This window comes from Scatophagus argus, chromosome 22, assembly GCF_020382885.2.
Source record: "Scatophagus argus isolate fScaArg1 chromosome 22, fScaArg1.pri, whole genome shotgun sequence".
NCBI classification, from domain to species: domain Eukaryota; kingdom Metazoa; phylum Chordata; class Actinopteri; family Scatophagidae; genus Scatophagus; species Scatophagus argus.
In genome coordinates, this window is record NC_058514.1 from 12,889,864 (window position 1) to 12,907,645 (window position 17,782).

Below are 17,782 nucleotides of genomic sequence, written 5' to 3' on the forward strand. Positions count from 1 at the left end.
TGACTTGGAGTTACATTGTGTTGTTTAAGTGTTCCCTTTATTTTTTTGAGCAGTGTAGTTATTTTTGCTAGTTTTTTTCCCATCACACAGTATGGCAGGTAAGGTTGTTTACCTGTTGGATGTGAACTGTTGGCCATCCACAATGTTTCATACATGTCCTGTAATAAAAATCTGATCAAATGAGGGTTTGTGGACTAATTTGTGACAGATTCAAGGTCCTTGAGGTGAAAGAGAGTTTGAGAGCCACTGCCCTAGAAGAGTGGACTGATGGCCCAGGTGGAGTTATGTGCCCTCCGAGTGTCCTTCTGGTTTAAATATGCTGGGAGGGAATTGCAGTTCTACATTAATGAACAGAAGCAACACAGTGTTATATCTTGACAATTTCACATAGAATTTCTTTGTGTCTTCTGTAAAATGCTTTGTTGTGTTGAAGGCTACTAATAAACACGCCTTGCCTGATTCTGTTAATGTAGTTTCAAATGAAATTTGGCAATGTGTCAGATTTGAGAGTTTAAAACTTCCACCACACACGCATTTGGTCCAAAGAACTTGCAACTGCACACATAATTTTCATGAATTAGTCACAATTAATTTTAAGAGCTGCACTGATGCCAGCCTGAATATGCACTCAAGTGATACCATGTTTGCGGGTTAGTTATACTGTATAACATGGCAGCACCTCATTAACAGCGTTTGAGCAGTTGGATAACAGGGTTGCTAATGAATATGTCCCCTGCTGCTTGAATCAACATATGAGGGCATGACAGTAAACCCCCCCCACCCCCAACCCTTTGTTCATGGTCTATTCATGAGTGTGTGAAGCCATGGGATTTATTAGAGCATGCCTCTCCAGCACTGATCCCCTCTCTCCAGCAGACAGCGTGTTTGTTTTGCTGACAGAAAACCTTGGCAAGCGAAACAGCTGAAGTGGACACCGGGCTGATACATTAATGGCCGCACATTTCCCTCACTCGCCAGCTCTATCCGAGAGCACTGCATAGTAAACACCTGTAAGCACCAAGCAAATGACAGGATATCCCCTCCTCCTCACAAATACCAACACACACGCACACACACACACATTCTTGCAGCTCAGCTGAAGGCGGAAAGCTGTCCCTCATGGTTTACCCTGTCCATAATGTCTAAGACACTTGAGAGGTCAGTAGTTGAATAGTGATTAGTTAGTCTTTATATGACATTGGAGATCTTCATCTTTTAAAATACTGTTCTTGAGAACAGTTTCTATGTAGAAATATTGAATAGACCAATATTCAGGAACTACTTGCTATTTGTTCATTAATTTGCAGTAAGGTCCCGATTTGTTTACCTTTAGTGTGACCGGTGCCCCAGACTTTTATCCATTTCTCAACAGTTCAGGTCCTTAATGATTGGTGCTGAGGTATCCAAGCTTCCTGGACCTTTAAACATGAATGAAAAATAGAGATTTGATTTACTGGCTTGTGGGCTGAAGCTGGATGATGCTGTCGGAGGGAGCAGATGCCACGGTAAGTGGAGAGCCTCTCTCATCTCGGCAGTGCTCTCAGGTAAAACCAGAAGGCATCACTCTCAGTCTTCCCCTCCTCATCTTTTCTGAGGGAGGAAGGAATGGAGCCCGCTCTTGGCTGGAGATGACTGTCGGATCTCGACTGGAAGTGTTGGTGCAGCAGTGCTGAGTGTGTGGTCTGTGTGATTGTGCCAGGCACCAGGAGCTGTTTGGCCAAAGTCACAGATGGCGTTTGGAGCCACTGGCACTTTGCAGTCAAAGAGGCTTAAGAAACTCTCAGCTCCAATGCTGTCTTTATTGTTGTTAGGAGTGCAGCAGTCAAACACACTATACGACAATAATCAGGTATTTCAAAGCAGGCTTTAATGTTGTATTGTTTTTCTTTCTTTTTTTGTTTTGTTTTTTTTTACTTTTGCAACTCTTTATCCTGCCATCTTGGACATCTATCAAATGCTGGACTTCCAAATGGCCCAATTCACAATGCTTGAATAGGCAAATGTTGTAAGGCAAACACATCTGTCATCCATCCATTTTCTATACCGCTTATCCGTCACAGTCGCGGGGGAGCTGGAGCCTATCCCAGCTGACTACGGACGAGAGGCGTGGTACACCCTGGACTGGTCGCCAGTCAATCGCAGGGCCAACACACAAAGACAGACAACCACACACTCTCACACTCACAGAGTGTGAGAGGCAATTTAGAGTAGCCAATTAACCTAATGTGCATGTTTTTGGGATTGTGGGAGGAAGCCGGAGAACCCGGAGAAAAACCCACGCAGGCACAGGGAGAACATGCAAACTCCACATAGAAGGGCCCAGACCGGGATTCGAACCTGGAACCCTCTTGCTATGAGGCGACAGCGCTAACCACTGCACCACCGTGCCGCCCCACATCTGTCATATCAACTTAAAAAAAAATAAACAATGCAGCTTCAATTTACAACAAAATTTACGGGACAAAATAGAATCACTATTTGGTGATGGTGGTTTTATAAAATTTTGCTGACACCATGTAGTGATATTCTTTAACAAAGTAGTGAACCTTGTCCCATCATTGGCTGTTACAGATTAACCTGTTTACCTGTGGAATGTATGGTGGGCAGGAGAGCTCACTGCACTGCCAATAAATAAACAAATGCAATTAGACTAAACACAAGCAAAGTAAGAAAACATCTTTATTAACCTGAAAACAACTGATTTTCGCTCAGTTTGACCTGTTACTTACATAACGTATAAGACATGGCTACAGACAGTATCTGCCCTGCTAGTGTCCTGTTCTACTAAATACGTCACTGGAGTGCTTCGAGATGCATTCTCCTGAGTGGCATGTCTCTGTGGAAATGGACCATAAGTAAATAATTTAAGACTGAGTTGCCTGTCCTATTTTTAATGAGACAGAACTGTCTATTAATCCCACAAGTCCTCCATCTTAAATGACGTAATTCCCCATAAATTTATGCCCTCCAGATCAACACAGTTTGTTGCCATTTTCTGATTTCATCACATTAAAGGCATAATCTGCAGCAATTGTCGGCTGCTGTTGTAAACACACCATTAAGCAATTCTTGATGAAGATAGTTGATTGTTTATTGTCTTGTATTAAACTCCACCTCATCTCAGCTCCATAAAATGTCTCATTATTTCCTCCTTTGCTCTTGTGGCAAAAGATTTGTAAGGGATTTCTTCTATTGTTAGTATCATTAGGTATCATGACTTATTTTATTTTATTTACAGGTCTGTAAAATAAGATGAAAGTAAGTCAGAAGGGCCTCATGGGATTTTCTGCCTTCAAGGCCCCTTCTGACTCTACAATCTCCCCTGGTGTGTGTTCAAAAAGATGCCATGTGAATGTGTGTTCCCAACACAGATAAAAAGAACCAAAGCAAATCAAAAGCTTGTAATTTCATGAATGTTCTGGAGCTCCTCCATCCTCTCACAGTAGTCATGATCTCCATGTCCCTGGGGATTTTTCTTGTCTCTTTATCATACACACTGCCACTGCTCGGGACAGGGAGTCAAGAAGGTTCAATAGGGATGGTGTCACCTCACAGAAACCAATTATATATGGGCTCCGAAGCCTTCATTTCTAGGCTGGAGCTTTGAATGGTTTTGATATTCCATGATGAATTACCACAACCAAATGAGAAGGAGAGAGTTGGAGGAGAGCAAGAAAGAGAGAGAGAGCAGGAGACTGAAAGAGAAAATCCAGGAGGAATTCTTTGCCTCAACTCCCTCAGGGCGTTCAGTGTGTTGGCGGAGTACTGTACGTTTCTCTGGCAAGCGTATCTCCTCTCTTCCACCCACGCGAGTCTCTCAAACCGAATGAAGTCCCAGCGGAGGAGTTCCTTCATCCAGCCGGAGTGTGCGTGCTCTTGTATAGCACACCTCCTCTTAATTAAACAATGACAAGCGCTGAAAACTGTGTTTGACAGAAACTGTGGAAATTAACTCTGTGAAAAGAAAAAAGAAAACCAACACTAATCTCACAGGGTGTAAGTTCATTAAGCATGGAAAGTTGGACGGAGCTCGTTGTACTTTGCATGTCACCTCACATTGGCTCAAGTTTTGCTTTGACTTTATTTTAAGTGACTACAGGACGTAATTCCATTTCAACCTGGTGCCTTTGCTTTAGCTTTCATGTATCGAGCAGCAAATACATGATTACTCAAACAATGTGACAGCTGTACACAAAGCGAGCGAACGCCACCAAGAATTCTCTTCAGAACAGGAAAATAATCAGAATAATCAGCTTGAAATAAAAACTCTGGCTTAGTCGCATATTTCTTTGGTGCACACATACTGTATATGCTGTATATCTGCTTAAGGCAATGATCTGTTTACAGTGTTTGTACACGGCACAGTTCAAAGTAATGTGATTTTTCTAATGAACTGCTTATTAGAGAAATGATGTAATAGTCCTTTGTCTAGTAAAGAAGCACAAAAAAAGAAGCTAACCAAGGTATTGACTGCACAGAATAGAGAGACTGAGACGAAATCTATGTGACTCACCTGATGACAACCATTCACCTATTAGGGATAACCCTGACACTGACGTAATTTAATCTGCTTGGATGCTCATACTTGGCTATGGGACTATAACAATATAATAGAATTACGGTGTGAGAGATCCAAGCCAGCGACCGGCTGGGTCCTTGGTCACTGCTGATCCGGTAATGAGAAAGCAATCTGTGCCAACCAAATAATTTTAAACATGAAATTTTATATTCAGGAGTTAAAATGTGGATGAGTGTTGATGCACCATTATTTTCAAATCTTGTAGCGTGGGCATGTTTGAGATTAAAGAAGAAGTGAAGTTATGAAGATGAAGCTTCTCATTATGAATCTGATCATTTAAAAAAATGGTTAGGATTTTGAAACTCTTCTGTCTGATTTTGTTTTTTCTTCAAAAGGTGACATCAGGTTTAGAGAAGCATGGGGGATACATTTTAAGATTTGCCTGGTTGCTTATCTGACAACCTAAAAGAAGTCATTGTGGATCGTCACCAAGAAATGACAAAAAGGTTGACAATTTGTCATTTTTATGTTTGTGTCTGAACTGATTGAACTAATTAGATACAAAATGCTGAGTTTTTACAAGTACTGTAATGTACTTTTCTAAAACAGACCATAGCCAGATTAGTTTTTCCCCCTGCTTTCAATCTTTATGCTTTGCTAAGTTAATTACGTTCTGGCTCCAGGTCTTTAAATGCACAGACATGAGATTGCTATCTCCTCATGTATCTCTTGGTGAGAAAGTAAAATATTTTATATTATTATTCCTTTAAGTCTGAGTCACTCACCAAGGCAGGATGGAAGTAGAGTGATTGCATGACAGTGGAGCAGCAGTCACCCACTTTATTCAGAAAATGTAAAATACTGCAATTACATGCCATAATGTGCCATTAGTAGATAGTTATTATCCATGTGGTACACACGACAACTATCATACAGGTAGCATTTGCTTTGTTTTGATTTATGTTTTTACACATCCTTTTTCCCAGAGAATATTAACCATTAGCCATAATGTGGCTGTGCAGTGACAATGAACACATCACAATTAGCAGACAAATGCCAGTGTTACTTAAATTAGGTTCAGGATCAGTACAGAGTGCCCAGAAACCACAAATTTCACACCAGTCCTCAGGCCCAGACTGGCCGTCAGGAGCACCAGGAAAATTCCCTTTGGCCTGGCCATCTGATCGACCTAGTGTGTCAGGCCAGACTGCAAAATGAAATGGGTAAATCAAAGGGAAAACCACACAGGGAAGCTGTGTCCCTCCAATGATCTCTGCCTGTCATTACAAGCTATTAGTCGTGACATGTATGTTTATGCAGTGTATGAACTGCATTTTGCCAAGCAGGTGATGTGCATTTAAAAAGAGAAAATTCCATGTTCATGAGCATGGGATTTGGTTAATGTTTAAAAAAAACTAATGTCATAATGTTTCCTGAGTTTCATGAATTGATTTAAAAATTGTGATATTTAAAAAACAATAATAATAAATGTCATCAACATTTAAGCATGCTGTGTAGGAAAGCAGGTGATGAGTACATATGAAAATAATATTACAATAAAGACCTGTTTTCTTTTCATCTTTTCTGGAAGGTGGGGGTAAATGAAACACCAGGTGCAAAACAGTTTTTAACATGGAGGTGCATCTGAATTATTCTTGTGCCTGACACTAAAGTCTTTTAAACTATTTTGGATGTTACTGAAGCAGTTTTAGCGCGTTGTAATAGATCTAAAAGTTGTTTTAGTGAAAAACATTTTATCATAAGGTTTGTTGAATGTGGACTGATGGACTGACGCTGACAGAGTTATTATCCCATTCTGACCCTCATTATACACTCCTGTTGATTTCCCTTTAGTTTAGAGGTGAACGCTTCTATGAATGGTACTGCAGGTAGAAAACTGCTGTTGCAGATCTTGTTGCCGTGTAGAAAAGCCATGATAAAGGCTGAAGTTCAAGCCTTGTTAAAACTCACAGAGTTTGGTTTTAACGAGGTGGAGCGCTTCACAGATTCTGGCCGACGTCTTTGCAAATGTGATTTATGCTTATGGCGCAGCGAGGAGCTCAAATCTTTAATTACCGTGCAAATTACTGGCCACTGTAATTCATCAGTACACAACCACCAGAACCTCATTTCCACACTAATTTAATGAATAATTGCCTTCTTGGAAAACCTGCCTCTTCTAGTATAATGGCAAAGGCCTTGGAGGATACGGACACTAATATGGAGCCAAGTTCACGCGAGCTGCAACTGCTTACTGTTTTTAATGAAACTCATGGCAGTTTTGTGGGGATGAATGGGCTTTAATTGCATTGACGTTCACATCTTCATGCTGCAGGGAATTTGGTTATTGTAAAACAGGTTGTTTGAGATCTCTGGTGCTTTTATTTTCCGATTCAAATGGCAGTGGATGAAGGAGGCTCATTGACCATCCGCCTTAATTTGTTCTCAGCTCGAGAGCTACTGACCACAAAGTCCCATCAGTGTTTGAAAAACAAAGCCTAAGGCCAAATTCTAATCTGTGCATTAGTCAAACTTCTTACAACCAGAGAAATCAAATGTCTGTCACATACTGCAGTTGAATCTTTCGGAGGTTTCTTCCTCTAAAAGTGTTGCTTGTTATTTTTTAAATTAAATTATTTAAATATTTCCCCTCGATAATGAAAGTTATTTTTCTTATATATAAAATTGAATCTTAATATTACCATGCACAAATGTTTTGTTAAAGTCAAAATGTAATTACTAGTTACAACCTCACAATCTATTCCTCTACCCACAGAGGGACCCCAAAACATAAATCCAATCCCTTCTCTATTGATTTAACTCATGTTCACTGCACTTCCTTCAACAGAAAGAAAAGGATCCCAAGGAAAGCTGGTACAAATGCGCTGACCTTCACTGGCTCCAAAAACACAAGATCCTGGAACTGCGGACTCGTATCCAATCAATTACTCTGTTGCTTAATTGATTTGCAAAGGTAATCACTGGGCACACATCCACCAGGACGGAGTATTTGATGTTTTAATAAATGGTTTTACAGCAGAACTGGATAACCGGATCGATCCAGCCTCTGCAACCTTGATTATAGCATGAGTTGGGTGAAAAACAGCAGTGTAGCAACGGGACGAGCCAAACAATGCGATTGGTGGGCTTACCTTTATTTGTTTGCACAAGTGTGTTGTGTGATAAAAATCAAAGGCGGCCACATTACTCAAATATCCTCTTATAGGAAGGAAACCAGACACTGACTGTAGATCTTACAACACTGCAAAAAATGCAGGAAAATGTAAAAATGAATATTTTTTTTAAGTTTTTTAAGAGTCACCACCAACTGACGTTTACAGTGAAGTATACACAACACACAACCCTGGCTCTCAGACTTCCCAAATCATTTGTGGTTTTTACATCATTTGTGTTTTTTTTTTTTAAATTTAAGTTTGAAAATTGTGACATTACGCAATATATATATATATACTACTATATATTTGACATAGCAACTAGGTAGTTTATTATCAGGAGGGGAGCCACAAGAATGTGACACATCTGTTAAAGTAATAAACCAGACAGCCAAACTTTGGACTAATTACAGCACAGATTGCAACTACAGCAGATAAGCTTAAATCACTTTAATTCCGTATTCAGATAACACACTATCATCCTGATAATAATAATGATGCTGGGCAGCAGGAAAACAAGAATAAGCACTTTGTGACAAATGTTGGTTTGTAGCTGGATCAGAATTTTTCAAGTCCACCCTGAGTCACGAGTTTGGGTTGAATATTTAATTTTAACTCAGTTGCTGTCACTGAAATGCAGTTCGACTCAAAGCCCCCCTTCATACTGAATGACGATGAGTTGTTTCAGGTTCATATCGACTCATTAAACTGTAAACATCTGTTGCCGGCGCTCTCAGGGTGAATGGCAAGCTGTGAATGGGTCAAAGTCTCATGGATTTATGACTCCTTCACAGCATAATGTGACACACTGATCATCTTAAAATATAAACATGCTGTGTGGTCTGATTTAAGATACTGAAGTGGAAGGTGATTAATCTTAAATAAGATGAATGCAGCTGAGTCCTTTAAATTTATGCTTAGTTGATTTAATCTTTACGCAAAATTCCAAAGGAGTGTTGTCCTGGATGCTATTGACTCAGAGTTTTGATAGAGATATAATGCTTTAATGCAATAACCTTTGCTTTCCCCTGGGATGCTTCTCACAGAACTCCTCACATTGTTTACAATCTCTTAAACACCTAAAAGATTAAGTGTGATCAAAGAGCAAAACGAGTGGCACAAAGGCCTCACCTGTCAAATTAAACACAAGTGTGATATTTTATTTGTTTATTTATTTATAAAGGCCTGTGAACATTAATCAAATCTGACAGGTTCAAAAAAAGAAAAACAAAAAAAAACCTAAATGTGCCAGTTGCAGATGAACAACGGAATTGTAGCTGATGCTACAAGTCGTGCAAACAAATGATTTATGAGTGTAACGATAGTGGAAAAAAGCAAAACAAGAGCAGCACAAGTGGATGTTTTCAGACTTGTAGGAAGTCACATGGGTTGCTCCTGAACTCTCTCTCTCTCTCTCTCTCTCTCTCTCTCTCTCTCTCTCTCTCTCTCTCTCTCTCTCTCTCTCTCAACTGCTCAAATGTAATCACATTCCAGTATTAATTTCCCACTGGGTGTTCACAACGAACAAAGCTTTTTAACAAACTTTACCCTGATCTTAGAACAACTTACTTCAACCTTACCTGCACAGATAGACTACATCAAGTGACTCATTTGATCTACTTTGGAGTCATTTCCATCCTGTGGGTCTCATATAACACAGTCTAAAGGGAAAGTCTAGCAACATAGTTTGCTCTCGCTAAGTTTGCCGTGAAACTTTGTTCCTAGTAGTTTTAGATCAAAGTCCTCATGGATTTTTTCCAGATAACTTGAACAAAAGCTATGACAATTTAAACGAGGACAAGTACTCTGAAGTTAAACTTAATGCCTTCACGGCTCATCAGAGGATCCTCCATCCTCTTTGTACACAGCTCTCCACCTTCACAGTCTGCCACAGTGCGGAGGAAACGGTGCCTCTGGGACGCATTTCTGAAGTTTAACATTTCCCTAGGTTTGCTAGTTGAAAGGCCACCCCGGAGCCAGTTTTAATTGCCTTCAGGGGGGCCATTAGGGCAGGTCATCTGTCACAGCAGTTCAGGGTTGCATCTGCACACCTCCAGCTCAGACTGTCTGATCTGAACCACAGCCTGGTCAGACCACCACTGCCTTCAAACATGAGCGACACAAGCAAGCAGCAGACCAAGACTTCCTGTACCATTAATATAATCCTGTCAGGCCAGACATTTTCAATAAATTTAAGTGCGGTTCAGAGCAAAATTTTAAACAAGGACAACAGGAAGTGTCACAGGGGTGAATTCAGTGCATGAATGTATCATTACCCTCGTTTCTAGTTTTGCACAGTAGCTACTTGCGGTATTACAGCAAAAACTTCCCCAGCTGCACAAATAGCACTTTTCCTATACACCATCATTGTAAAAAAGTTGTACCCTTCTCAGTCTGACAGTCCAGTGTGACACCACTTGCTTCCAGAAGAGCAAGACTTTGTTTCAGACCTTCTTTTTCCATGTAATTTTTATGATTGCACTACTTCTGCAACTACTTCTGTGTAGTTATACTCACCTGCACAACCTGTCTTCAAAATTCATCACTGAATAGCTTTCATATTCGGTAGAAGGCCTGCATAAACAACAGTGAGCATTTTTATTACACTAAAACATTAGAGTTGGAGTTGGACTCCTCAGTGGACAGTCACTTTGAACTTGAACTGCCACTGACCTGGAGAGTCTGCACGTCTGCTCTGCTGGCTCAAACTCTGAAGCTCAACCTCCTGGGCCCTCTTCCATTTCCAGACAGTGGCAGGTTCAAGGCACAGCTTGGCACGCTCTTCACACATAATGCATTGGAAATCTGTTCAGCTAGTAAGGAAATAATGTCAGTGATAAGTTTATCTGCAGATTATACAAAATAAATTTGTACAATTAGTATAAATTAGCTTTTCCTTTCAGATGAAAAATGCCCTTGTGGAATATGCAGCTGGTGTACTTCCAATGAGTATATGGAGTTACATACTAGAGGTGCCTCAAGCGACTGGGGGAGACAGTCTTCATATAAAATGTACTTAGATACATCATATATGCTTGGTGAGGCTTGTCTGCTCAAGAAAAAAGGCAAAGGACAGGAAAGAAGGAAAGCACAACATACCCACATAAGAAAACTCATCCATATCACAGCTGTGATATATCACAGATGTAAAAAGCTGTTACCATAAACAGCCATCAGCTGATGATTCTATTGTCATTGATGCAATGAAGTGAATGTAATTGGAGTCACCAGGGTCAAGAACCTCAGAGGAGTCCTTCCATTCATGGTCCTCTGCCTCTAGATCCAGCTGTGGTCTCTAATTGGGTGGAAGGAGCATCAAGGGTGTTAAGGTGAGAAGTGGAGGAGAATTTGTCCAGATTGCTGGGGTGCCAACTCCATATTGTCAGAGACCATATTTGTCTGAGAAGCCATGTGGAACACATTTTGTCAAACAATGGAGACCAGTTAAAAATCACTTTGCAAGCACAATAAACAGGGTGCAGATGGAGTCCTCCTTAAATGTTAGGGGATGTTTAATTTAAAACGTGCTTAAATCCATCCAACTTATTTAATGTTGCAGCACTTTCAGTAGGAGCAAAAAACTGTTGGAAATGATACTTATCCATCTTAAACACTGACCCTGAAATTTACACTTGTACTTGCAAAGGTCACAGACTGAGATGTAAGAAATGATTTATGGAAATAATCAAATCAGCCGAGAGCAAACAAGGAATAAGGTGAGTCAGTACTAAATCGAGACAGGCATAAGAACAAATAAACAAACAAACAAAAAAGCTGAACTGTGAGAGGGCTAATGAGAGCTGACTGAAGGTAAAAAAGTCATTTCTAAAGAAGAAAGTGATGTATTGTTGCGCGGCTGTAGAAGCTGCTGCGCCCATGGCTGCAGCAGGCCCTCAGAGAGCTGCAGTCCACCCTCACCTGATTATTTTTCACCTTGTTTACGGCTGCACTCCTTCATGGCACTGCCTCCATCTCCCTCCCTGCATGGACCTGTCTCATTACGTCCATCTCAACGAGTCACTCAGCCGAGAGAGCGGAGAGAGGTAGGGAGAGAGGAGGAAAGAGGGAGGGACGGGTGGGAGGCAGGTAATACAAGGACAGGTGAGGAAAGACGATTAGAAAGAAATGAATATGGTAGAGGAACATTGTCTAAATCCGTCCTGACAAGAGACGAGAAAGTGTTTAGTGTCCAAATCACTCTGAGCGTGTAAATTCATCTGAAGCAGGACGGGCAGGGAAGGACAAAGGAGCACCGTACATAAAGTGTGGCCCTGTTTTATATTAGGAATTACGTCTTGGGTAGGAGTAAACAGTTCTCACAGCGCATGTCCATAAGCAGAGAGTCCTGCAGCACTTTCTGCATCTCATTAGTCTTACCTCATACTCTGTCAGTCACAGCCAAGCTATGAGCTGGCTTGTAATATACGGAAAAATGAATGTGTGTCACATTTATTTTCCTGTGATATTTTCATGTTTGGCAGATAGCCTCCTCAGAATTTTAAACAGGGTGACACTGGATAGTGTTGGCAGCAAAAACAAACCTTTTTTTGGTTTTATCAATATTTTTACAAGTTTTACATGTACTGAGATCTTTTGAGTGCTGCTTCCCGGAAATAGGCATAGTCTTGCACTGAGTTCAAAAAACTCCCTTACAGGGAGGCCTGTACAACAAAATGCAAACTGTCCCTTTATGCAACACACAAAACAAAAACTATTACTTAAGATGGAGGGAGGATGATGATGAGGGCCCTCACACCCTGACGAAGGAAGCTCTGTAGTCTGGTGGTACAGCAGTGAATCATGCTGTATCACTTGGCAGATGGCAGCAGGCTGTGGTTGGGTTGTCATTTAGTATCCTTTGGGCTTTGTGCAGGTACCTGACCTCACCTCCCACGTGAAACTGTGGGCGGAGGCCTGAGCTATGCTGTCGGACCACTGCCTCATGAGGTACAAAGTGGTATTACAAGAGAGGACAAGCCAGAGCTGGATGTTAGCATGCTAGCTCCAGACATAATGGACTTTGACATAATGTCACAGCTGTTATTTCACATTCTGTTGATAAGTCTATTGTTGTTTTAAACTAATGATTTAAACCAAAATACTTACAAAACTCCACTACAACGAGCTGACTAACACCTTACAAAGGTGCAAAAGCTGATATAAGCAACACTGCAATTCAAGATATCTGGTTTCATTTAATCTTTGTTGTTACTTTGAAACTGTTTGTTTTGAGGCAACAGTACAACTAACTTGATTCACAATTTGTTACAGTGTTTCTTTCTATTCAGTTTCAGTTTCTGATTTTTTTTCAGCTTCAACTGGCTTTGAGATAGTGATCTTGACGGCCACAATGCCATTGCATTCCAGAAAGGAGCCATTTTACTCACTTAAGTTTGAAATAAAATGAAAACTGAAAAAAATGAATCAAACTTTTAATCAAAACTTTAACAACACACTGTGTCTGAAAACATATTAATATTTAGATTTATCTTATTCATGATATAAGCTGATAACATTGTAACTGCAGACTACACCTTGATTAAAGAGCTGTCCGTTCTTATCTGACCTATGGTTTTACTTTACCTAAAGGCGGACAAGAATTACATCATACAATGCAATTGTCATGGTTCCCTGCTTTCTTTATTAACAATGTTCTTTTATGCACCGTGGCAGTCATTTGTATGAGAGTGAAAGACGCCAGAAAATAAAAGAACTGTCAGCCTTTTGAAGTTGCTATTAGCAAATTAAAATTGTTGCTGCTATTTCTTCTGATCTCAGCAGTGACACTGTCTAATAAAATAAAAAGTGGAGAAATGAAGGCCAAAACTACAAAAATAAGAACCAAAACATAATTTTCTGTTAATTCCACCTTAGTACAATCGTATAATATTTAACGCAATAACAACAAAATTAATAATAATAATTGTAGCAACATAGATTTGAACAAGATTGTTCTGTCATGTGGAATCTTTAACCAAATGTATTTAAGTTTATTGTGGTTGTCTCTTTATTTTCTTACCATCACATATACATTCTGCAGTATGTCAGCAAAACAAAATCTAATTATATAAAATGATCATACAAATCACCAATGAGTAAATAAAATATATGAAATGTTCCAGTAAGCAAATGAGTTTCACATCTCGGCTAAGTTCAAGTGCAGGAAGTCAGAGTCTGAGTCTAGGGACCAACAGAGGAAAGCAAAAAGGTGCAAAATGCAAATGTCTAAGGTGTGAAAATATTTCCCAACAGAACACCCCAGGAGACATTGCTGACATTAAACAAATGTTCCTATTTTCCACATACACTGGTAACTTTGAAACATTTTCTCAATATGTGGGACTATGCAGACTGGTGGCACAGAAAACCAGAGTCAGTGCTGACCCTTTTAATGCTCTGCTATATATAAAATAACACCTGAGACTGCACAAAGCATCATGGATATATGAAAACAAAGTAGCTTGTGCTTATAAAACACTGTATATAAGCTATATAAAAGCAAGTTAAAAAATTGTCCTCCATGCAGCATGTTCAGCATGCTTCATGTTAACACTGCATTGGATGAGGCCACACATCTTGTGCTGTCGCCAAGCCCGCGGATCATCGATCTGTCCCTCCAGCCCTTCAGAGGCCTCCGTTCACTGCCGCCATGGCTGCGATTAGCTTGTCACTCTCCATATTTCTGGAGCAGAACTAATCAGGCTGGAGAAGAGACCTGTCCCACTGCTATCCACGCGTGACTTGTCTTACCAATGTATGCAAGAGGCGGACAGAAGCACAGCAGAATTGGATTTTATTTCCAGAACTTCTCTGGTAAGCTGACGGCAAAGCCGATCTGTTTCGCCATCGGGGACACATGGAGATCATCTGTCTTCTGTGTAATTGATCAGCAAGAGTGATTGAGTGTATCAAGAGCTAATTATATAGTTATTAACAGGTTTAGACTGATATATTAGACTATTGTCAGCTAGTCAAATTGTTTGTTGTGATGGGGAAGAAACAGTTCAGACTTTTTCCTTTGATTTTCTTCCAAGCAAAAAGGCAAGAAGGACAATATTGAAAAATAAATAAAGGAAACAGCGAAATATATTCCAATATAACATAAGAAATTAGGATTAGATTAGGATAAAAATTAAGCCCCCAAACTTAAAAGAAGTCAGCTAAGGAAACTAAAGCTTCAAGCCAACAAAACTAAATGGACCTAATCTTCCAAATAACACATGAAGAGGTTATATCATAAACATGGAAAGATAACAAGATATCAGATGCAAAGATGGACCTCTTCAATCCTAGTAGAATTGCTCACCTTGTGCAAATGCCAAAAAGGGTTTTTTTAGCTTCTGGGTTTACTGGTTTACTGAATGTCACTTCCTATTTTCAGACTTCCTACAATTACAATCCATTAGTGCAGGGGGTGAGGATGGTGAGATGATGGGAGAAGGCGCAGTTATTGCGCTGTCATGTTCACTGCAGCGATTTTACCCACAAAAACTATTATCACAATATATTAGCTACTACTGTTCTACAAGTCCTTAATGCTATTTGATATTGTTTGCACTGTCTCCAAAATCTTTGTTGACATTGGTCAGAATTTATATACAGGTGTGTATGTTCTCAGGTGACAGGTGTCACTACAGGTACACCTCATTCAGGCCCCATATTTTAAGTAGACAACGGTTATAAATGCATGCCCAGATCTGAACCCACTGAAGAGAATAATGTAAAATCAGTCTACGTTGGTATATTCATATTCATGTGGTTGTTTTTCACCCCTCTGATGACACTGAGGCATGTGGGAGAAGCAGGGGGCGCAACAAGGCTCTGCAGGGACAAATTAAAAATTCAGCTCTGGGAAAAAAAGTTTCTCACTTGTATGCTTGGCCCCAAAATCACTTCATTCTATGCAAACATTTTTTCTTTTGAAATTAATTCAGTGCAGCATATGTGGCCGCATAAAATATTAACAGTATTTTAATATTTTAGTTCAAATAATGAGAGCTCTTGACCTCTGTATTTAAATTTAATCATTGCATGCAGAATTTATTAGCCGCATTTTCTCTTGCCTGTCTATGAAATTTTCCCAGTAATTTTCCCAGGAAGTGATGAAGGAGTGATGAAGAGTCTGTCTCCACATAATAAATGAACACAATTGAAAAATCATCAGGCAAAGAGGGTTATGAGGTACCCGTTTTCTGTGGGGCAAAAAAAAATCATCCACTAAATGAGGACACTTCTGAATCTGATCACAGCTCAGAATAAAACCAAATATTTAGTCTTTAAACTCTTTTGTTCCTGACGTGGAAACAGCGTGATTGTGATAAGCTAAACGGGGCCAAGCATGAAGCGTGTGACAGCTCCATCACAGAGCGCTGTCGCATGCACAAGCTGAAGGTCAGCCACAGCGTAATTGCTGCGTCCCGTTCCCATTTGTCTAAACCGGGGCGTTTGCGTAAAGAATCAGCTGCAGGTGAAAAGGCATTTGGCTGCCTGTCATCCTCAGTCACCTTCATCCCGGCCGATATCAGCGCAGAGCCATGACAGGAGGGCACAGGTAGAGCTGCAGCTCTTATCAGCCAGAGACATAGTCCACATATTAAATCACATATTCATTGTGTTCATATCATGGATACACTGAGTGAAATTGTGCATATGTGCACACATACACACAATGTAAATGATATATTTGCAATGCAACAGGAATGTGAGGTTAACCAAGAATCTCACGCATGTGCATTCTGTCTATGATTGTGCATGACCATAAAGTAAAAGTACTGTTTTGCTTGTTGCAAACAAATGGAGTGATTGTGCTATTTCTACTTCCAGGTTTAGAAATGACACACATCTCATGTTTATTTAAATTAGCAATTTCACTTCACTTTCCATTAGTGGTATTCATGCAGATATTGGATTGAGCTATCTACCTCTGATGTCTGCCTTCACCCCAATAATCAGAGGACATTATCAGCAGTTTTCTGTGGAATCACTGTATATTCTACCATAGAAAATTATTCATGAGTTCTTGGGAAACTTTGGAAAACAAAGTCCCCTTTACTGAAAACTGTGGAATATTAAAATGTAATTTTTTTTTAATGATGTGAGTGGCTAAGTCTGTTCACCTACACGGTCAGGGTAAACTAACCCTCATTTAACTAATGATTGAAGAGAATTCTGACAACACATGATTTTGCTTATCTATTTTCTCTTTCCAGATACAGCTGACAAAGTGAGTACAGTATAGGAAATAAATAACCACTGCTAATGAACATAAAGTATCTTGCTTGTTCAATTCAAACACACACACAAAAAAAGAAAAGTTAAACAATGAAAAAAACATCTTGGCTAATGGTAGGGTTGGTGGAGTAAAAACCAACTTCCACTTTGGATGTAAGATAAAATAGGATAAGATAAGATTTCCTAACTGTAATGTTACGCTATGTAACCTAACTGGGCTAACGACGTTTCCAGTCTTTACGTAAAGCTCAGCCAATGGCCTCCTGATTTGAGTTCTAAACCACAGACATGGCAGTAACTTCGATCATCATACCTTAGAAATACCTCCAAAAAGTGAATGTAAACGTATTGAAAATGCTGACACTGTTCAGTCAAGTTGCTCGGCTTCTCCACAACAGGAGGGATTAGCAGTAGCTGGAGCCCCATTTTCTGCCAGTAAAGTAGGCAAACAACATCGGACTTCATAAAAAGTGAGAATTCAAGTAAGTGAAAAGATGGGGAACGAGTAAAGTATCAAAAGTGTTTACATGCTTCTGTGCCGAGGATAATATCACTACGTATGTTTGAGAGGAATGCTAAACTCCTTGGATTATGTGCTCAGATCAGATAAAGCAGAACTGATCAGCAAAAAGTCAGATTTAAGAGAATAGTTAGTGCCAGTGTCCAGGGTTACTTCAGCCTTCTGTATGAGCCACTTGATTCCCGATTCAGAAGAAGCCGTTTGCTGCTTTGCACATACCTTAAAAAACAGTTTCAATACAATGAGATAATCCATCACAGTAAACAAGGATAAAGTTTGTTTTATCCTCATTTTGATTCGCAGTTTTCATAACATTGCTGCATAATGTTACACTCTGCT